Source organism: Macrotis lagotis, chromosome 1 (assembly GCF_037893015.1).
Source record: "Macrotis lagotis isolate mMagLag1 chromosome 1, bilby.v1.9.chrom.fasta, whole genome shotgun sequence".
In the NCBI taxonomy this organism is placed as follows: Eukaryota; Metazoa; Chordata; class Mammalia; order Peramelemorphia; family Peramelidae; genus Macrotis; species Macrotis lagotis.
In genome coordinates, this window is record NC_133658.1 from 25,031,401 (window position 1) to 25,055,069 (window position 23,669).

Consider the following 23,669-nt stretch of genomic DNA (forward strand, 5'->3'; position numbering starts at 1 on the left):
AATCATTGCTGGCTCAGGGACCTGGCCAACTCCCCCAGGACACCAGAGAGTGGCCTGGGTTGGTGCTGGCAGGCAGCCTCGCCTGGCTCAGAGCGGACCTAGCTCCTCTGCCTAAGGGGCCATGCTAAAAAGGGTAGTGGGGACCCACCCAGTGGGGTTGGGAGGAGGAGGGAAAGGAGGTAGGGCTCAAGGGCAACAAAGGAGTTCTTGAGGGAAGATGTGATCACATAAACTAGAGCTGGCATAGTCTATCCTTCCTGACCCATTATTCCTCAAAATATTTCTCACTTGCACTGGATTCCACTTTGTACTGTGTCTTTCTTTTCTTACTTCTCTTGTTCCTTCCTTTTTTCTCTTTCCATTTTTCTCATTTCCCTTTCTTTCTTTCTTTCTTCCTTTCTGCCTTCCTTCCTTCCTTTCTTTCTCTTTCTTTCTTTCTTTCTTTCTTTCTTTCTTTCTTTCTTTCTTTCTTTCTTTCTCTCTTTCTTCTCTTCCTTCCTCCCTTCTGCTTTTCTTCCCTCTCTTCCTTAGTCTGTTCCTCCCTACCTACTTTCTTTTCTTTCTCTCTTTCCTTCCTGCTTTCTTTCTTTTTTTCTCTTTCTTTCTTTCTTTTTCTCTTTCTTTCTTTCTTTCTTTCTTTCTTTCCTTCCTTCCTTCCTTCCTTCCTTCCTTCCTTCCTTCCTTCCTTCTTCCTTCCTATTTCCTTTCCCTACTTTCTCCATCATTCTTCCTTTCCCCCCTTATCTCTCTGGATCTCTAGGTCTCTCTTCCCTGTTCATTTAGTAAGAGTATATTTATTTACTAAACCAAAGTCCTGAACTCTCCCCAATCCAGAAAAATTTAATCTCTGCTCTTGCCTATCTCTCTGGGAATTGGTTGGCCCATTTTTTCCCTAGTCCTTGATCCCTGATTCCATCTTAGGCTGAATTCTCTAATCTCAGTTCTCCAACATTATAAACTGATGAACCTTTACTTAAAGCCCCATCCAAGGGACTCTCCAAAGAGACTTATACTAGTATACTATTGGTGGAACTATGAATGGGTTCAGCAACTCTGGAAATATGTTAAACAAATAACCAGAATGCCTATTCTCTTTGACCCAAAGATTCCAGTCCTGGGATCTTCAAGGAGGTCAAAGAGAGAAAGAAAGGTCTCATTCACAGGGAAATAGTCCTAGCAGAAAGTTTTATGTGAGCAAAGATATGGAAACAAAGTAGATGTCCATTGATTGGGGAGTAGTCAAGCTAATCCTCACATAGGGATGTCATAGGATATAACTGCGCTGAAAGAGACAATGAATATGAAGTATTTAGAGAGTCATTGGAAGATGTGTATGAACAGAGGTAAAGTAAAGTAAGCAGAACCAGAACGATATACACAATTATGATAATGTAAAACAAAATCAGATACTATGTAATTATGATGACCAACTTTCGCCTTAGAAATAAGAAAGGAAAATGTATCTCACTTCCTTTGAAGAAGTAGGAGACTAGCATTGGTAGAAAACAGAGAGGGGAAATAACTTTTCCTGAGACAGCGGGTAATTTTTTCAGAGTGGATAGTACATGCATGAATTACCAGTGCGCCATGGTCTCTAAGTTCTGGAAGTGGAAGATCTTGGAGATTACCTAGGTCAATCTCATCCTTTTATAGGTGAGTAAGCCAAGGCCTAAGAAGCTAGGCAAGGTTGCACAATTAGGAAGGAGCAGAGAAAGGACTGGCATCCTATTCGATGACTTCAAATCCTTCTCTCTTATGAGGTCAGTAAAAACTGGATAGATTTTCAGTTTTGGATATATTTTCAGTTGGTTATTTATGCTTAACTCTTTTCTCCTGTCTTTTTCTTTCTTTTTTATTGTTACAAAAGATGGCAAACTCAAAAACAAAGCTTCTGTATTGTATTTGGCATCAGGTTTATTAGGGTTACATTTAATTATTACATTTTATAGTTCTATCTGGGTTTTTCTGAAATGAACTGATAACAAAAGAAAAGATGAAAATTAAAAAATGAAGAAGAAATCTAACAATATAAGGATTTATGTTCTGGTTCTTGGGCAGGGAAAATGCATTCCTCTGATGAATTAATTTAGACTTTTGTTTACATAGAGGAAGCCTTGAGCATCCTTCCTCCTTTCCCAGGGCTTCCATTCCTGGGAATAAAGTCCTATGGGGAGTCTGGAACATTTCTGGCTTTGTTGTCTAACTTGGGAGCATCTCAAAGAGGGTGGTAAATCAAAAAGCTCAGCCCTATAGAAGGAAGATTGGGCTTAGGGGGAGAAGAAACCTTTGGGGGGGGGAGGGGAACTTTAGAACCTCTGCCATAGCCCAGCACCCATAGGTGATGGGTACCTACTGTGCCCTCCAGGCGGGCCTACCCTGCATCTGTTCAACTACCTCTAATCACCCTATGCTACTGTTTCTTTTGCCATCCCCTTGACTACCCCATGCTGCTTCCCTTCCGTTCTTTAGACACACTAATCTTCACTTTTATGAGATTTTCTCAGAAAAGAAAGCCATGAAATTCTAAACAGAAGGCAGGCCAATCTCTACTGGGAATTGGAGGCTATGTTTATTCTGTTTTCTTTCATCTCTCCCAACTTCTTCCCCTCTCCCCATTCATTTATTCTTTCATTCAATCAAAACACATTGAACTATTGAGTCCTTGCTAAGTGCAAGGCAGGAAACTTGGAGATGAGGTAGATAGAAGGTTGGTCATGAAATCAGGAAGCTCTATTTCAGGTACACACTAGTCATTATGCAATTCTTCTATGATAGGCTTCAGACAAATTGTCAATGGTGGAGTTATCACAAAGGGATGAAATCACTAATTTGAAATCACATAGGCTCCTTCTCACCTTGCCCTTTTCTCCTCCCCTACCATGTAACCATACCAGCATTCCTACCTTTATAATTCTCTCCAATTCACACAATTTTCCTTATAGCATTGGTAGAAAACAGAGAGGGGAAAATAACTTTTCTAGAAACAGATGGTAATTTTTTCAGAGTAGATGACTGAAGCCATCTTCTATGCCTTCAAATCCTTCTCCCAATCTTAAAGATTGGGAGAAATGTTGGGGTCACTGAAGGCAGTTGGGAAATGACTTAGTGTCACACCTAGGCATGTACAGTTCATCTCTCCTGATAAAATGAAAGATCTTCACGGACTCTGATTTTTGTTTCTGTGCCCCCAGTCTCCAGCATGGGGCCAGGCAGATACTAAGAGCTTAATAAATGCCTATGAATTGATGCCACATGAGGATGCTACTGTCTTCCTAAGCAGAAAAGATCCTTAAGATTTGTTCCTGGTGAACACAAGCCAGCTGTGAGGTCTGGATGAGCCCTAAACCTGACTATAAGTACAGCCTGGCTACAGACTGAGCCCTAGACTAATCTACAAAGTGACCTTGATCATTGGCTAATTCAATTCATTCCAATTTAAATAAAAATTATTAAAAAAAACTACTATGAGCAAAATATCAAGCTCTTTCCCTCCAGTACCTTTTATTTTCTTGGGGTGGGGGGAGGGACAATAATATAGACTTGTAGCAAATGCAAGTAAATACCAGGAGTTTTTTCATGCAGTAATAGAAGAGATGTTTCAAGAGGGGGAGAGAATGAAGCACTGGGGTGGGGGTATAAGGGAGGGGGGAATGAGGGATTGAGAGCGGGGAAGAGGCTTAAGAAAGGCCTTGGATAGTGGAGTATCTGAACCAGGCATTGAAACAGAGGTGTCAAACCCAAATAGAAACTCTCCATGCTTCAGATTGACTTAGAAAATCACAAATTAACATTATCTAGATTGTGTTGTGTTTTTGTTTATTTATCTTTTATTTCTTGGTACTACTATTTTCCCTTTAATGGACTAAATGTTTCAAAGGTGAACTCTATCTCATCTCACATATATTACAAATTAGGATACCCCCTTTAAATTCAACAGGGTAGAATCTTTGATAACTAGAACAATTCTTATAGAAGGTATTAAAAGATGTACAATTCTAAGCAGCTCAAAAAAATAGCCACTAGAACAAAAGTTAAATTCCATCAACTAACTTTTGCATAACACCTTTGGAACTACTATAAATTTTTTTTGGATTTTTGCAAAGCAATGGGGTAAATGACTTGCCCAAGGTCACACAGCTAAGTAAGTATTAAGTGTCTGGGGTTGATCTGAACTAAAGTTCTCCTGGCTCCATGACTGGTCCTCTATCCATTGTACCATCTAGTTGCCCCTACTATTATAAATTTTAAAGAGGAACCCCCCAAATTAAACATTTTCTCAGTATTCTAACAAAAACAACTTTACCAGTAGCCATATTCTATGTCAGATGAGAATATTCATCATTCAAGAAAAATGAGTTATTTTTTCCAAGCATTTTCCAATTGCATTTTAATGTGGTTTTGGCCCAGGAGTTTGGGGTCATGAGTTTAACACCTCTGCTCTGAAGAAAGCTAGGGAGTTCATCAGATGGAGGCAAGAGAGAAGTACATTCTAGACATGGGGGCACATGAGGCAAAGATTAAGAGATGGAAAACAAATGTCATATGTAGGGAACAAGGAGATAAGTAATGAGAGCTAGGTGGGAGCCAGATGCGGGGAAACTTGAATAGTCCACAAAATAACCCCTGCCCCTGGCCACAAACTGACCCCTGATTCTACCAATTCTATTCTCAAAGAAGATGAAACCTGGGGTCTAACCTGATGTTTTTGCATGAAATTCTTCTCTCTGGGGGAGAGAATGATCATTGGAGGTGGTGTGTCTATCTGAGATGTGAAGTTGGTGAGAGCCTGGAAGATGAGAAGCCTCTTGGGTTGAGAGAACATACATAATCCCAAAGCTTTCTTCAGGTACTGAAGAAGGTGAAAAGACTTTGGATTTGCAGGAGACATGGAGGAGGCTTGACTTGTCTCTGAAATCTGGTTGGCCTCTTTAGAAACTGAGGAATTTCCCCTTGAGTGAGACTTTGTCTCTGTCTCTTTATCTCTGTCTCTCATTCTCTCTCATTGTTTCCCTCCATTTCTCTTTTCATTCTCTTTCTCTCTCATTCTTTCCCTCATTCTTTCTCTTTTCCTCTCATTCTCTCATCTTCTTTTTCTCACTCTTTATCTCTATTCCTCTTTCTCCATTCTCCTCTCTCATTCTTACTGTTTCTGATTTTCCTCTCATTCTCTCCCTTTTCCTCTCATTCCCTCATTCTCTCTCTCCCTTTTCTCTCCTTTCTGCTTCTTTCTCCCCTTCTCTGATTTCCCTCCCTCTTTCTCTAACATTCTCTCTTCCTCTTTCTGACTCTCATCCTCTCTCTGACTTTCTCTGTCTCTCCCCACACCCCCTCTACCTTAGCTGAGATAACTCATTCCTCATTATTCCCAGTTATTCACTTTGTATTGTTTAGTATATTCTAATGTAATTGCTTAGTTTAATATAATAATCTACCTACCCTGATTTCTGGTTGGGATTCACTTGGATAAATGAGTTTATTTCCCCATTCAGTGTTTGTGATGCCCCTTTCATAATTAGCCTTTGACGGGAATGAAGTCAAGCTTGCAGATATAAGTTTGGTAACCCTTCCCTTTTTAAGGGATAGCGGCCAGGTCAGTGATTTGAAGCCAAGAATAAAAGCATCTCCCCTAGACTGGGGAAATTTAGAGGGGCAGAGAGATCTAAGGGGGCATAGTATCTCCTTTTTGAGGAGAAAAGAACAACCAGTCACACCACTATCTCTGGGCAGCAATCAAATTACTCCTTGGAGAGGGGTGCATAGGATTCTTGGGATAACTATTCCTACCTTCCTGTAAGGTACCTTTAGACAAACCCATATGACCATACACATAATCTATAAGAGCAACAAACATACACACATATACAGTCCCATAGAAAGAGGATGGGGAAAAAACCATTTCTGGGAGTGGGAAGGGGGCAACCTTCCCCCCAGCCTACTTTCCCAGTCTCTGATGGATGACCAGACTCCACCAAGGTCCAAGGTCAGCCATGTAGGAAGGATCTAATTGGCTATTCACTTCACTTAGATGAGTTTAGAATCACCAATGAAAAGAACAATGAGAGGCAGCTAGATGGCACAGTGGATACAGCACCAGCCCTGAAGTCAGGAGGAATGGACCTGAGTTTAAACCTGGATTCAGTCACTTCATGATGACCTTGCTGTGTGACCTTGGGCAAGTCACATAAATCCATTGCCTTGCTAAAAGCAAAAAAAAAAAAAAGAAATAAAAAGACATGAATGATGAGGTTGTCGTTCCCATCTAACTTGTGTCTGGCATCCTGAAGTCCTTTGGGGTTTTCCAATTGTATAATCTGCAGATATATTCTAAAGGTTTCTGGATCTCAGGTGAACTCATTTTATGGGTGTTGTACCCCGTACCCCACCACTAATCAGAATGTGAGCCCCTTGAGAACAAAGGCTGTCTTTCATTTCTTTTCTTTTTTTTCTATTCACATACTTTGCAATGATCATCATGTTTGTATACAGTAGGTGCTTCAGACGTGTTTTCATTTACTCATTCAAGAAGGAATCGGGAGAAGGAGGAGTGGGGATGGTTTGGGGTAGCCCATGCCTACTATTGGTTTCACAGTTCAGAGGTCACGTTCTGGGAGAGAGGGAGCGGAGATGATGTCCTCCCTGTCCGTGAAGAGTACGAGTAGGATTTTCCCCTCTGTGCCCCTGGAAATATCCACCATGCTCTGGCTGCACACATTCCCCTGGGGCCACAAACCCTCCCCACATTCCCTAGGAGAGCCAGGATCATTAATCAGTGGTTGAAACTGAAAGCCCTCTTGCCTCATGCTACTATTAAAAGCTGCCAGTCTCGATGAAGTCAGTCAAACCCCTCCCCACGAAGCTGCCCGCTGCCTGAAGATGCATTTTTGATTATCCTGAAACAAGGAGTCACAAATAATAACAGTAACAGTAACAGTAACAAAGAGGAGCTACCATCTCTTTGGTGCTTCAAAGTTCACAAAGTACCTTCTAGAGATTACATCATCTGAGTCCCTCCATCTTGGCTCTAGATTTATAATGATGAGTTCCAGCTCTGTCTCAGAGTCAGACTCTTTATTCTCCTTCCCCTGCTCCTTATGTCCAATTAGCTACCAAATCCTCCTCATTTTCCCCATAGGATCTCTGTACCCATCCCCTCTTCTCTGCTGACCTGCTTTCCTAGTTCAGACCCTATCACTTGTCTGCAGGACTAATGTGTCTCTCTCCTTCAAGCCTCTCTGACCCTTTCAGTTCATCTTGTATCCAACTGCCAAAGTCACAGTTCGGACCATACCACTGCCCTCCTCCAAAGCCTTCTATAGCTCACTCTTACCTCCAGGTTGAAATACAACTCCGCAGCTAGCATTTAAGGTCTTTGGGCCTGACTCTAACTACCTCCTCCCCCTCCCCAGTCTTATTTCATTATTTCAAGATGAGAAAATGAGACTTTAAGAAGTTCAAAGTCTTGCCTAGGGTTACACAGCTCGGAAGTGTCTGAGGCAGGATTTGAATTCAGGTCTTTCTGATTCCAGATTCACTCTTTTTTTTTTTTAGCTGGGGCTTCTTTGACCCAAATTTAAAAGGAGCTGAGATCACTTAGGTGTTTTTTTTAACAAGGCAGTGGGGTTAAGGGACTTGCCCAAGGTCACACAATTAGGCCATTATTAAGTGTCTGAGGCAGGATTTGAATTCAGATTCCTCTGGACTTTAGGGCCAGTGCTCTATTCACTGCACCACTCAGCTGCCCCCTTGTCTTTTCTATAGATAGAAACAAATTCCCTTAATAGCAGAGACTGTTTCTTATTTATTTATTCTGCATCTCCAGTGCCTTCTCCAGAGCTGGCACCCAGTAGAAACTTAATAAACACTTGTTGAGTGCTTAACAGCTGGTTAGCAAGAACAATTAATTAAAATAGGAAGACACCAGATGGCAGCTTCCTCCTCTCCACTGGCAGTGGCGGGGTGGAGAATTATTTGAAATCTGCCCCATGCTTCACCTCTCCCAAGGTGGCCTTGCTAACAGTAACCTCTCCCTGATTCTATTTGACTTGATCTAAAATTCTGATTCAGAGACAGCTAGGTAGCACCAGCCCTGGAGTCAGGAGGACCTGAGTTCAAATATGACTTCAGATAATTATTAGATGAGTGACCCTAGGCTAGTCACTTAACCCCAAGTGCATCCAAAAATAAAATGGAAAAAGTAAATCTGAGGACAGAATACATGATATTTGATCTAGTCATATTTGGGGCATCTTGGCTCTAGATTTATAATGATGAGTTCCAGCTCTGTCTCAGAGTCAGACTCTTTATTCTCCTTTCCCTGCTCCTTATGTCTAATTAGCTACCAAATCCTCCTCATTTTCCCCATAGGATCTCTGTACCCATCCCCTCTTCTCTGCTGACCTGCTTTCCTAGTTCAGACCCTATCACTTGTCTGTAGGACTAATGTGTCTCTCTCCTTCAAGCCTCTCTGACCCTTTCAGTTCATCTTGTATCCAACTGCCAAAGTCACCGTTCGGACCATACCACTGCCCTCCTCCAAAGCCTTCCATAGCTCACTCTTACCTCCAGGTTGAAATACAACTCCGCAGCTAGCATTTAAGGTCTTTGGGCCTGACTCTAACTACCTCCTCCCCCTCCCCAGTCTTATTTCATTATTTCAAGGGACTCTCTTTCATTTAGACCACATTCCAGCCCAGCTGGACTACTCTCTGTTCTCTAAAAACAACCTTTCATTTCCAGTCTGCTTATTTGTTCAAGCCACTTCCTTCCTTAGCATATACTCATCTTTAGCTCATCCTCTGTGATTCTTGTGGTTTTTTTGAAGGCTCAGATCAGGTGCCATCTCTTCCATGAAGCCTTCCCTGAACTCCCCAGATCTCCCAATTTTCTAGTTTACTCTCTCTCTCTCTTCCTCCCACCCCTCTTATTTTCTTTCCCTCTCACATTCTCCCTCTCATTCTTTCTTTCTCATTTCCTCTTTCTCTTATTCTTTCTTTCTCATTATTTCTTTTGTTCTCTCTCCCTCTCTATATCTCTCTCCTCCCACTCACTCCCACTTTCTCCCTCTCATTTTCTCTTTCTCTCATTCTCTTCTTTATTCATTCTTTTTCCTCATTCTCTCTCTCCCTCTCATTCTTTCTCTCATTCTCCCCTCTCTTTTTTAGCTCTCTCATTAGCTCTTTCTCATTTTCTTTGTCTTTCTCTATCTAATTCTTTCTTTTTTTCTCCCTCTCTCATTCTCTTTTTTCCTTTCTCATTCTCTCTCTTCCTTCCACTCCTTCAATCACTGTCTCCCCTCCTCAAATTACTTTGTATTAATTTGTGAATAAGTGTCATAAAGAAGGTTCTTGAGGTCAGAGAAAGCTTCATTCTTTTGAATGGATCATCAGGTCCCAGACCTCTGAGTCTGGTGCTCAAAAAATCCTTAATGGGCTGAATTGGGGGAAGCGATTCCAGCTCTTTCAGTCCTTGGGATGAAGAAGAAGTGGCTGGAGGAGGAAGAGCCTGACCTGAGCTTGTCCAATGAGTGGGGAACAAACCCCCCGATGGACCCTTCATCCTTAGGGTCTTTTGGGAGTGAGTGAACATTTACTTGGGAGACCCTGAGTTCAAATTCTGCCTCAGACACTTGATGGGCTGAATGATACAAGGAAAGCCCTTAACCTTCTCTTAGCCTCAGACCCTTCATTTATAAAACAGAAATCATGAGAACAGCTACCTCCTAGGGGCTTCATGAGGGTCAAATAATATAACATCTACAAGTACTTTGCCAACTTTAAAAATGCCATTTAAATGTTAATGATTATTCTATTCCAACACATTTATTTCATAGATGAGGAAACCAGAGGCTAATTAGGTAAGTTCAAACTTGCTTGGTGGCACACAGGAAAGGCAGAATTTGAACCCAGACCCTCTGTCTCTAAGTCTAGAGTTTTCTTCTCCATCATGGCCTCAGGGTTTCTAGGGACTCTATTTTTTTTTTTTTTTTGAAAACCTCAGGAGAACTGATCTCTAAGCATAAGCTCCAGGTAATGGCCTAGCTTCTATACACTCATCCCAGGGCAGCCACCAACTCTCACAGAGGTGGACACCATTTGGACCCTTGCCCTGGAGTTTTCTTCTGTTCTCCATTGCTGCTTTACCCACCCACCCACACAGCATCCCAATCTCCCCTGTCTTGAAGGGTCCCCAGATCAAAGTCCCACAACCTCTGACAAGCTTTCCCACATTTCCTTGTTCCATCCCTATCTTTCCCTCCTCTGATTTCCTTCAAACATGGAAATTCTGATTTACTTTCCAGGTCCCTGGTCATATCCTGTCTTATTTTGTTGCCTGACTCATGGCTGTGAATCATCCCTTTTTCCTTCCATCCTCCCTTACTCCTCCTCCAAGATCAAGAGTTCTCCTAAAGGGAAACACTGCTCGTCCATACTCCTTCCATATCCATTTCTCATCACCTCCCTCAAAGTCCAACAGATGGCACCTCCTATGGCAGCCCCTTCCTGATGTCCCTGGCCCTCTCTGCTTCTTGAAATTTAGTGGAAACCCTTTGTATATACATATCTGTAAGTATTTGTGTCCTCTCTCTAGAATGTAAGCCCTTTGATGACAGGACTTTTTTGCCCAAGATCACTGGAATCACACACACACACACACACACACACACACACACACACACACACACACACACATATATATGTATATATATATATATATATATATATATATATATATATATATATATATATATATATATCCATATCCATTGGGGTGGACTGGAGTTATAATTTCTCTGGTATCAATCTATGCAGACTGGCATCTTCTTTGTAACTGATAACCTTAGAGAGCTTCTTGAGGGCACAAAGTCTTAAGTGACTTACCCAGGATCCCACAGTCAGAATGGGTCAGAGGCTGGTTGTACGGATTCTTAAGACTGGCTTTCTAGCCACTATCCACGCCACCCCTGATCTGGCACATAGTAGGTACTGTGGAAACTGAGAATTGGCAAAGTTAAATGATTTGCTCAGAACTATCTATATGCCTTATAGTTATTAGTGTGCTGATAAATGTTTAACACCCGACTCTCCAAAAAATAAAAAAAGGTTGTAGATCATACCTTTAAGTTTAATCTGCATTCATAGCATTTTTCTCCATCACTTTCTTAAACAGAGATAATCAATAAAAGCAACAAACCTGATTTGTATCTTTTTTTTTGGTGATTTCTGAGGAACAAACGTTCAGAATAAAATTTTAACAATTGGCTCTCAAGAATTCAGATGAGTTGTTTCTAGTACGTCCCTGTTTGGAGGGGTCAGGTAAGACTGGGGACTGATTTTCCTAACCCACAAGTCTAACCCATCATTTATGATCCCACACTGGCTATCTAAAATGCCTCTGGTGTATATTTCTCTCTCTGTGTGTGTGTGTGTGTGTGTGTGTGTAGTTATTAATTCTGTAAATTGTTAGCTAGGAAGATAGAGAAAGTCAGTCCCTGGGGGAATGGGGGTTTGACTAATTTCTATAGAGTTAAACAAGCTAGTCAGTAAGAAGGAAGGGGATTATGAATCCTCCTGAGGAAAAGAGGATTATTAGTAATGGGGGCCATGGAACAGTGATCCCTTCTCTAAATCCTTGGTCTTGCCTCAGCCCTGAGCCTAAGACTATTTGGCAGCTTCCCTTGGAGAGAGACTAGAAAGTAGATGATTTTCGATATTTACTTGGAAGAGAGACTGCTGAGGGAGAAGAGCTGATCTGCATTTATACATGGGAACATGGCAGGGGATGGAGCCAGGCAACAGAAAGATGCTTCACATTTATACTGATCCTTCTCAAAAAGGCTTGCAAATTGCTTCATTAAAGGTAATTTTCAACAAGCTTGCGAATCCATTAAAGCTCCTTGGCCTACTAAGCATCTTCCCCTTCTAAGGGCAGGATGCTTCCCTCTTCCATAGACTCACTGAATATCAGAGCCAAGGAGATCTTAGGGTCATCACATTCATTCCCCCATTTTAAAAAAATGAAGCCTCCAAGGAGGAAAGAGACAAAGGGAGATGGGTGATCCTGGACGAGTTCCTTCTCCATTCCAAGGGTCCATTTCATCAGCATGGATGACCTCCCAGGTCCTTCCTATTATACCATTCTGTGGTTCTTTTTCTCTTTCTTCTTTCTGATCTTCTAACTTAATCTTTGTCCCTCATAATCATTCCCTGCTGAGGAAAGGGAGATGTCCAATGGTTTCACCTTCACTTAGCTCCCCTTGATCTCCTGGTCCTATGTGAGGCTGGAGAATAGGTCCCTGACCACACACATTCACTGCCCCTTCAGGTGGGTCTACTTGATAAATGGCCAATCAGCAGAAATTTATTAAGCACTCTTTTTGGTTTTTTGCAAGGCAATGGGATTAAGTGACTTGCCCAAGGTCACGCAGCTAGGTAATTATGCAATGTCTGAAGCCGGATTTGAACTCAGGTCCTCCTGATCCAGGGCTGGTGCTTTATCCACTGTGCCACCTAACTGCCCCTATTAAGCACTTTTGATATACCAGGCCCTGGTTGGTATAAAATATCAAGATAAAAAGGAAACAGTCCTTATCAACCACAATCACAAGATTTAAAACTCTAAGGAACTTAGTAGATAACTAGTTCAAGTATCTCATTATATTGAATGGAGACTTTGGGAATTAAGTGATTGGCTCAAGGAACCCCAACCAGGGAATTATAGAGTTGGATTATGAATTTAGATCTTTGGAATTCAAATCCAAATCCATAATAATAACATTAGTTGATGCTGGGATAGTGCCTTAAGGTTTACAAAATACTTTCCACTTGTTTTCATATTTAATTCTCACCATAACCTCATATAGGAGGTGCTATGTTATTATGTCCATTTTACAGATGAGGAAACTGAGGTACAGAGGCTCCTCTGAGTCATGGAGCCAGTAAGTGTCTATCAATCAATCATTCTACATTTATTGTGTCCCTTATGTGTCTGTGTTAGCACCTGAATGCTAATGTATGAATTTATTTAAATCAGAACGCCAACCCAGGTCTTCCTGACTTCAAGTCTATCACTCTAACCATTGAACAACATTGCCCTTAGCTTGGATAGGCCCTCAAGGGTCTCTGGGGTCTGCCCCCTCACTCTATTCTAGATATTGTAGTTGTTCTTCTCTGGAGAGTCCTCCTCCTTGAGGTCCTTGTTTGTAGAAAGAGACCAGTGAGTGTTCCATTCTCCTTGGTTGTGACACTTTATGAGACTAATGTCTTGGGGCGGGGGGGGGGGGGCTAGTTCTACCCTAGCTCCCAGATTTCTTACTGGCTTCTGGGGGGAAGATCCATGAACCCTACCTACAACATCTGGAACTGCTCTTTCCCCCCCTCCCCTGGTGCACTAGATTCCCTGCCAACCTCTTGCCTTATCCTCTCAAGCTTGCCAGCCATGGAACTCAAGGCCCATGGGCCATTTCTAACCCTAATCCTACCACTATTATAGATGAGGAAAACTGAGGCAGATGAAATTTACCCAAGACCAGATTCAGATTCTGGTTCCTCAACTCCAAATCTCACCTTGATTCCTAGATTTCCCTCCCAAGGAGATGGATTCCTGGCATGGGCAGTCACCAAGCCCTGTTCATTTTTCCTGACTCTTTTCTATCCCTTCCTCGAATCCGCTATGGTGGCTCCCCGGGCCAGACCTGCACCCCAGACCACCTGGACTTTTATTTAGGAGTCAAAATTCTAGATCTTAAAGAGATCTCAGAGATCTAATTCAATCCTCCTCATTCTACAGAGGAAGAAACTGATACCTAGGAGGTGAAGTAAATTGGCCAATATCTCAAAGGTGGGATCTGAACCCAGAACTTTATATTCCAAACTCAAGCTCCAAACCTGAACATTTCTCATTTTGCAATTTTTTTTTTACAAAATCTTTATTTTCATCTTTTGTTTTTATATTCTCTTGGCTTCTGAATATCCCTCTTCTTCCCCTCCCTAATGAACAGGTTGGTCACATCTTTTTTTTTTTTTTTTTTTGGTTTTTGCAAGGCAGTGGGGTTAAGTGACTTGCCCAAGGTCACACAGCTAGGTAATTAGTGAGTGTCCAAAATCAATTTGAACTCAGTTCCTCTTGACTCCAGGGTCAGTGCTCTACCCATTGTGCCAGCTAGCTGTTCCACATTGATCACATCTACAGTATTTACAGTATTCCACATCTGTAGTCCCCCACCTCTGAAAAGAGAGGACGAATCACTTGAAATTCCCTAACAAGCCTCCTTGGTCATTTTTCTCCTCTCCAGTTTCTCTCCTTCCTGGCCTAGAGTCATCTTATGACACTTGCTGGATCAGGCTATTCCCCTGCTCAGAGTCCCTCAGCAGCTTCCAACTCCTTAAAGATCAGGTCCACACTACTTAGATATTCAAGGCCCATCACAGTTTGATTCAAACTTGCCTTTCTGACCTGCTCACCTGTTTTTACAATATATAAACCCTCTCTCTTCCAGAATGGCAAATCTCAGGGCAGTGAGGTAGCACAGTGGCTAGAGCAGAGCACAGGCCCTGGAGTCAGGAGGACCTGAGTTCAAATGTGACCTCAGACACAATAATTACATAGCTGTGTGACCTTGGACAAGTCACTTAACCCCATTGCCTTGCAACTCCACCCCCCCCAATAAACAAGAATGGCATATCTCCTGACTGCTCCTAGAATATAGTGTGCCCATTTCCTCCATCCACACTTTATTATTGCTGTGTCCCACAAAATCTCTACCCTGAATGCCTTCTTTGCTTTTTCTCCCCTTCTCTCTAAATACCACTCATCCTTCAAGACCGAAATTCACCAGGGCACCCTCTCTCAACTTATATCCCTCTAAACTATGGCATTTATGTCCTTTCCCTCCAACTGGACTGAAAACTTTTTGAGGGCAGGGCTTGCACTTTTTGGATTCCCAAGGCCGAGCACAGTGTCACACACATTGGAGACTCAAGCAATTTGGGTGGTCCTTTCCCCCACCCCTTTCTCCATCTAATATTCTTCCAAGGTCTACCTCAAAGACCACTCTTCCAAGAAATCTTTCCTGTTCTTTCATCCCCCTCCCACCAAGCCAGAGCTCACATACACTTCCTTCTCCTCAATCTATAAGTTTTCTGTGCTAGGCTAGTTGTCAGGAAAGCCAGGGTTCAAACCCCACCTCTGACACAAGTCACTAACCTCATTAGGGCCTTTCTTTCCCATCTACAAAAATGGGTACAATAATTCCTACTGTCTCTAACTCACAGGATATTTTATCTTTTAGAAGGTCAAAAGAAATAATAAACATTACAGAACACAAATATCATGTATTATTATTCTTGCTTTTGTTCTTTCTGGTTCTATGTTTGGTAGATTTGAGATAGAAACAATTGTTGGAAATCCACTATTTGGTATAATGGAAGCAGAACCACTGGGTTCAAATTCTACCCCTGATCCTTACTCCCTTTGTAACTTTAACTTTTCCACTTGGGTCACTCTCAGCCCCCCTGGGTCTCAGTTTCCTCAACTGTAAAATGAGAGGTTGAACCAGATGGGACCTTCCAACTTGGAATCTGTGGTTTTTTTTAAGTCACTTAACCTGCTGGGGCCTTAGTTTCCTCATCTGTAAAATGACAGGGTTGGATGAAATTGCCCTGAAGCTCTTCACTCTGTTCTGAGCTGGGATCCAATAAGTCGCTGCCCTACTCTTTATTGTTCTTTGTATTGTTTCTCTTCTCCTTCTCTTGCGCATGGCACAGTCTACTTTATATCAAAATGATTCTTGGTCATGTATGATGCCCTGGTTGAGCCGTGAGCACCTTAGAGAAATGCAATGGAATGACCATTAGACTGATCCAAGAAATCTGTATTTTAATCCTAGATCCACCATGATTTAGTTGGGTGACTTTGGACAAATCATTTCATCTTTCTAGTCTGAGTTCAAATCCTGCTTCAGACCCTTACTAGCTAGGTGACCCTGGGCAAAGAACAGGGCCTATCTCAGTCTCAGTTTCCTTATTTGTAAAATGTGAATAATAATAGCACCTACTTCCCAGGGTTGTTGTGAAAATTAAATGAAATAAAAACATTATTATTATCATCATTATCATGATTAATTATCTGTTCCTTTGCCTGTGAAATTAATTGGTTCGGATGATCTCAAGTTATTTTCAAGCTCTATTAGCTTATTAAGCTAATGACTGTGTCTCGTTAATAGAATGAGACTGGGAGGCACACATGGTCTAATGGAAAGAGTCCAGAAAACCTCTTTAATTCCTGACTCTGAGCCTTGAAATTATCTTTTTTGTTGTATATATAATTATACAGGTTCATGCTATATAGCTACAAGCAGCTAGATGGCAACACAGTGTGCAAAGAGCCAGAGTCTGAAAGCCCTGAGTTCAAATCCACCTTCAGACACTTACTATCTTGGCACAGCCTAGAAGTGTTTATTGATAGATTTATTGATTTCTTGTCCCTGGGCTCTGTTTCAGTTTCCTTATCTGCAAAATGGGAATAATAACAGCATCCATCTCCCAGGACTATTGTAAAGATAAAAAAAAAAAGGTAACACAAATAAAGGGCTATGCAAATTTTAAGGCACTTATATAAATGTTAGGGTATGATTGTTACTATTAAAGAATGATCTTTAATGAAATTAACTGAATACTAATTAAAGTGGCAATTCAATATCAATTATGTATAATTAATTAAATTATATATCATTATTTAATTACATAATATAATTATTTAATATATAATATATAATAATTAAATGATATAAAATTATATAAATATATAAATTATATATATAATTGTATATATATAAATTATATATATATATATAAATTATAACTAAAGAGGTCAGTTGAACCTGGACTCAAGAAGAACTGAGATCAAATCCCACCTTGAATACTTATAAAATAACCCTGAGCAAGTCATTTAACAGCTTGGTTAATCTACCTCAGTTTCCTTACTTGTACAAAGGGTATAATAATAGTACCTGACTTACCAGGATTATTCTGCAAACCGAAAGAGACAAGACATGGAAAGTACTATGTGAATTTTAAAGTATCCTATATATGTTGATTATTAATGCTCCCTAGTGTAGACTACAAGCTCTTTGAGGGCAGGGACTTCTCTGCTCTCGTCTTTGTCCCAGAACAGATTTTGAACGAATGAGTGGTGAGTGATCAACGTCTTGGCGACTAGGAGAAAGTCATTTATCTTCTCTGAGACTAAATTTCCACCTCCATCAAATGAGAATGATTCTCCCTCGCTCCCTACCTCCCAGGACCTTTGTGAGAAAAGCATTTTGGAAATCCTTGGGGGGGGGGGTCACAGAAAAGTGAGGTATTACTGTCTATCTTCCTTCAGAGTCCAAAGCTCTACACATCTTCACACCCCAGATAACAACTGTGCTCTCATCACCCACCTCCAAGCCTTTGTTTGAGCTGTATCCTCTGCCTAGAATACCATCCTTCCTCACTGCCACCTGTTAGAATCTATGGCTTGGCTTCAAGGTGCAACTGAAGGTCCAACACCTATATAAAACATTTCCTGGTTACCTCCAGAGGTAGTGTATGCAGTGGATAGAATATTGGTCCTGGAAACCTTTACTCCCAATCTTTCTCATCATCTATGGGCTTGGTCACCTTGGGCAAATCACTCTGAGCCTCAACTGATTGGTCTGTAAAGTGGGCCTAAGGGTGTGACATTATGATGAAACATTGTGAAGACCACATGTAGACTATATGAATACCTTGGTGATCCACAGAGCTCTCTGAGTCTGGATGTTAGAGAGGAAGAGCTGATGTGCATTAGAGGAGGGAAGTGGCCATACTGGCAGTTCCCCACAATGATGAAATCACTATGAATGAAGAATTTGTTCCTATTCCCTTCTATTTAGGCTGGTGGATGCAACTTATTACATCATTCCCAGCCATATCTCCTTCCCACACCTCTTTGTGTGTGGTCTTCCCTCATTAGCTCTTTGAGGGGAGGAGCTGTCTTGGTTCTTAGTTTTCTAGTGCCTTACTATTTGCAAAATGGATTTACAAATTTTATCCCATTTGATTCTTCCCACAAAAATGGGAGGTAGGTGCTATTATCCTAGTTTCTAAAAATGAGGAAACTGAGGCAGACAAATGTTAACTGCCTTCGTATGCCCTTATAGTTAGAGGGCACAGAAAATAGAAGCCTAGGCCTGGTGTTAAGAAGATCTAAGTTCAAATCTGGCTTCAGACACTAGGTGTATGATCCCAGACAAATCACTTAACCTTCCTTGCTTTTAGTTTCCTCATCTGAAAAATGAGCTGGAGAAGGAAATGACAAACCAGTATCTCTGCCAAGAAAACCGCCAGTGGATCAAAAAGAGTAAGACACAATCACTGAACACAAAATCTATCTGTCACATAGCCTGGGGTACCCTAAGGTCCCCACTCATTATCTTGCCCCACCACCTACCTTGGGATAAGGTTCCCCTATTATGGATACTTGATGGGCACTTTCCCCAGCAGGCCTCCATACCAGCATGCCTGCCACTTAGGAGCAGAGCCCTTAGCCAGCTCCCATTAGTACCCTAGGCAAGGGGCTGGTTGGCCCAATGCCTTGGAAGCTGTAACCTTGGAAGGTACAACAAGTCAACTAGGAGATGCTCTTCTGGGAGACCCAAACCAGGGCAGTGGGGCTTGTATGGAGATAAAAGGGCTCCCCTTCAGTCCCTGTCTCTCCTGGGACTTTCTAGAAACTCTTTCCTTGGCATCTCTCCATTTCTGCCACAGGAATGAGGCAGGAGCAGGTCCACAGAAGTGTGACCCAGCCTTCTCATTTCACACAGGAAGGAACACCCTCTTGGAGAGGTCAGGTGCTTTGCCCAGGGTCACAGGCAGCCAAGCAGAAATCTAAGGTTTCCTAGTGCCAATGGATCAACGTCTGTACTACCCCAAGCTACTAGCTAAGGACAGGGGGATGGACGGTGGTGGTGAGCAGGTGCCAGACAGAGCTCGATGCTTGGGAAGTTTCCAACCTGCAGAGAAGGCACTCTGAGTAGAAACGCCCCATTGCAGTCCTGGGTCCCTCCTCCCCTCTGCCAGGGGCCTCCTGCTGAGCCCAGCATGGTCTTATGATGTACTCATGGATACCAACAGCGATCCTCAGGAGCCCAGAGGAAGCTTCCAGAAAAAAAGCACCACCAGCCCTTTCTCTTTCCCTTGGGGGGCTCACGTCCTTCCTTTCACCTCTCCCCATCTGGCACAGTGGGCTGGGAGAGGAGCTTCCAGATGCTAAAATGAGGGAACTCACAGCTATCCCCATTCCTCACCTGTAGGGGTGTGTGTGTGTGTGTGTGTGTGTGTGTGTGTGTGTTTCCCAGGGAAGGACTGGGTCTCTAATGAGCTTGTCACAGTGAAAAGCATGGCTGTTCCTGTACCCATATCTCACAGTATCATAGATTTAGAATGGGAAGGGTACTTAGAAATCATGTCTAACCACCTTATTTGACAGGGGAGGAAACTGAGGTCCAGAGAAGTGACTGAGGTTGTCCAGGATCACATAGTTAGTAAGTAGCAGAGGTAAGTTTCAAATCCAGCTCTTTCTGATTCCAAGTTCAGTTCTTCTCTAGATGACATCTTTTTGCATGGACTCATCCCCATACATGCACATCCATAAACACCCATGAAATGCCACTTAAATTCAATATACAACAATACCCCTACATAGCTACATGTCCAGATACATGCATGGGCAGCCCCACTCAAATGACATCCTCAGTCTCCACACACGCTGAATTGTCATGGCTGTGCAAGGCCCTGTGTTCACAGATGTACATGGATCTGTTTGCCAGCTCAACATAGATTTTTATAGAGGCGCATTCATATTAAGTAGATCATCTAGTTCATGGAAGTATATATGGGTATATTCTCTCTATATGGACATATATAATACATATATATTTGCAAACTGTATGTAGATATAGGTTAAACAAGCATTATATATATGTATGGATATAAGCATGGATATACATACAACTGTCATTCATTCATTCATTCTTTCATTCATCCATTCATCCATTCATCCATTCATCTGTTTCTTACAAATAGAGCCTGCCTATGTTAGTCTTGGAGAGAGACAGACAGATAAAGAAAGACAGACACCCACACACATACAGAGAGAGAGAGAGAGAGAGAGAGAGAGAGAGAGAGAGAGAGAGAAACAGATAAAGACACACATGGAGAGACAGACAGGCAGATAGACAGAGATAGAGAATCAAAGAGTTAGAGACATAGAGATAGAGACAGACAGAGAAACAGAGACAGGGAGATAGACACAGAGACCAAGACAAGAGATTCTGAGAGTCTTTTCCTTCATAATAATTTTCCCCTACAATTTATTAGAGAAACAAGACAAATTCCTGGAGCTAGAAGATGAATTATTATTTGATGGATGTAGGAGAGAAGGCCAAGCATGTTTGTGGGGCAGGGCTGATGGGGAACACTATTCCCCAGTCACTGGAGGCTTCCTAGCAGAGGCAACCTTTGAATTAAGCTTTAAGCATGGATAGGGGTTCAAAAATCAAAATACTATGTAAAGCCACCAATTTCTAACCAACAGCCACTCAGAAGGCTGACAAGTCAGCCTAGCCAAATAGAGGCAACCTGAGGGAGAGACAGGAAGAAGAAGAAGAAGAAACATGTGCCAAGCCACCTCTACCACCTTGACTACCATCTCTCTTCAGACCCTGATGGAGACACTCTAGGATCCTGGACCAAGAGTCTTGGCAATGGCTACTTATCATTGATGCTGATTTTAATCAATTAAGATCTGTTCTATGTCAGACACTGGGGACAGAAGGAGGCAAGGAAGGCAGGAACCAGGCTTTTATTAAATAGCTACTATGTACTAAACATATTACAAATATTATCTATTTGATCTTTACAACAGCCTTGGGAGGCAGGCGTTATTATCCCCATTTCTTAGATGAAGAAACCAAGGCAGAGATTAAGTGTTACAGGGCTGGTGAGTGTCTGAAGTCAAAGTTAAACCCAAGCCTTCCTTCCTTGGAGGCTAGCTAGCTCTCTATCTATTATTCCAGGCTTGGGATTCAAAACTTCTTCACTCCAAGGCCAGCCCTGGGCCACACTGCCTGGGAAAAGAGACTTGTCCTCAAGGGATCTACAGAGGGGACTGACTTAACTGGAGAAGGGATGTGAGAGTTCTTCCAGTCCTGTCTTCTAATTTTATAGATGAGTAAACAGATCCAAAGCATGATTTCTTCAAGGGAGTAAGACTATGTAAGAAATAAAGGGGATAGGAAAGATTTGAACTCAGCTCTTTTCCATTCTGCAAGCCGATTCCTTGGGGGACCTCAGACAAATCATCTGACTTCTCTGGTTTTGTCTCAGATCTAAAATGAGAGGACTGAATTCTTTGATCTCTTTCTCATTCTACAGTGGTGGTTCCATCAACTCCCATAAGCACGTGGTTGTCTCCCCATGTATATGCATGTGTCTCCTGTCTCCTTATGTCTATCTGGCAGCATGAACACATCACACGTGTGTGCATCACTGCTCCTATATGATGAATGGCTGTACATGCCCCCCCATGGGCATCCTCAGCTGTCCTCACCAACTAGGAAGCAGCTCCCTGCACCTTCCTCCCCAGGCCAGGCTGGGGGAGTGGCAGCTTTCCATGGAGCTGGCATGTTCCGGGGGGAGGCCTCCCAGCATTGCAGGGGACTGGAGTCATGTCCAGGGCTGGGACGGGGAGCCCTGCTCAGCTCCGAGATGTTGGAGCAGGCAGCCGGGTCACATTGTACTGGACACAGAGTTCTCCCCATTGAGGCTTCTGGAGAGAAGGCAGGGAGCAGGCAGCAGCACTGGCTCCTTGGCATGGAATGCTCTGTGTGTGTGTGTGGGGTGAATGAGACAGAGAGAGAGAGACAGAAAGAGGGAGAGAGACAGACTGACAGACAGAGAGAGAGGAGAGAGAGAGACAGAGAGAGAGAGAGGTACATAGAGAGACAGAAAGAGTGAGGGATAGATAGATGGAGAGACAGTCAGGGAAAGAGGAGAGAGAGAGAGAGTCAGGGAGAGAGGGACATAGAAAGAGTGAGGAATAGACAGAGGGAGAGACAGGGAAAGGAGAGAGACAGAGAGACAGAAAGAGTGAGGGATAGATAGACAAGGAGAGACAGTCAGGGAAAGGAGAAAAAGAGAGAGAGAGAGAGAGAGAGAGAGAGAGAGAGAGACAGAGACAGAGAGAGAGACAGAGAGAGACAGAGAGAGACAGAGAGAGACAGAGAGAGAGAGAGAGAGACAGAGAGAGACAGAGAGAGAGACAGAGAGAGAGAGACAGAGAGACAGAGAGACAGAGAGAGACAGAGTCAGGGAAAGAGGAGGGAGAGAGGGACATAGCGAGACAGAAAGAGTGAGGAATAGACAGAGGGAGAGACAGGGAAAGGAGAGAGACAGAGAGACAGAAAGAGTGAGGGATAGATAGAAGGAGAGACAGTCAGGGAAAGGAGAAAAAGAGAGAGAGAGAGACAGAGACAGAGAGAGAGAGACAGAGAGACACAGAGACACAGAGACAGAGAGAGACAGAGAAAGACACAGAGACAGAGAGAGACACAGAGAGAGAGAGAGAGAACACAGGGTATTGGGGAGAAGGGAGCTTACCTGGGCAGGGCATTCCCAGGCTTATCTAAGTCTGAGTGAGATGGCTTTAGCAACTCTAAGAATGAGAAAATGGCAGAGCTGGAAGAGAGTTGAGAAATACTCAGCCCAAACTCCTCATTTGACATAGAGAGGAAACTGAGGCAGACCAGAAGCTGGAAGGGCCATGTACAGTAAGCAATAGAAGAACTAGTCCTGAGCCCCAGGTCCTCCTCTGAATCCTAGTTCCCTGCTTGGCAATCATTCATGAGAAAACCCTTCTCTGCATGTAGCATCTGCTTCTCGAGAGAAGCATCTCCACCTGAGCTCCTCTGCTCCCCAGATGGATGAGGGGAACCTCAACTTGGCAGCTTCCCCCCCACCCCAGGCTAAGTGGTTTCAAGAACAGGGGCAGGTTTCTAGGTGTTAATGAGAGCAGCAGGAAGGGAAAGGGAGATGGGCCCATAGAATGCCTCCTGCCCTCTCAGGACCTAGGCCCCTGTGGATGCACACGCAGGTTGGCACACATGCATGTTGGCACACACGCACACAGATACACGATGGGATTTTGCCTTCATTCTCAAAGACCATGACATCAGGGAGTTGATGCCATGACAAGTCCACAAAGTGGATGGGGGGGGGGGGGAAGCTGTGCTGCGTCCCCAGCCTCACTTTCTCCACCCACACATTAGCACCCAAGTCAGCCTGATTCACAAAACAGCCCTCTCTCCACACCTTACTTCTTCGTTTGATTCTTATCCCCCCCCCCCCCCCCCCCCAGGTGGAGAGGCCATCGCTCAAAGACAGCCCAAGTTAGGCCATTCACACACATGCACACACAACACTCACAACTCACACATACACACAACATTCACAACATACACACACATACACACACATACTAAGCTGGACATGCCATCCACCAAAGACGACCCAAGTTAGGCCGCGGGGGCTCCGGGCAGCCCAGGAAGACCCGGGCCTTGGCAGAGAGGCAGCCAGGGAGAGGCGACGAGGATG

At 43.0% G+C, this 23,669-nt stretch overlaps 1 protein-coding gene and 1 long non-coding RNA gene across 2 annotated transcripts in view; both read right to left on the minus strand.

Annotated features, from left to right (window-relative positions):
- The window catches only part of ADRA1D (adrenoceptor alpha 1D), a 62,371-nt gene that overhangs the window by 37,533 nt on the left and 1,169 nt on the right, over positions 1-23,669 (minus strand).
- LOC141495047 (uncharacterized) lies at positions 376-23,370 on the minus strand. Its single transcript, XR_012470647.1, has 3 exons — positions 17,438-23,370; positions 10,878-10,991; positions 376-6,890 (listed from the first exon to the last, which is right to left on the minus strand). It is a non-coding gene; the product is annotated as an uncharacterized LOC141495047 (long non-coding RNA).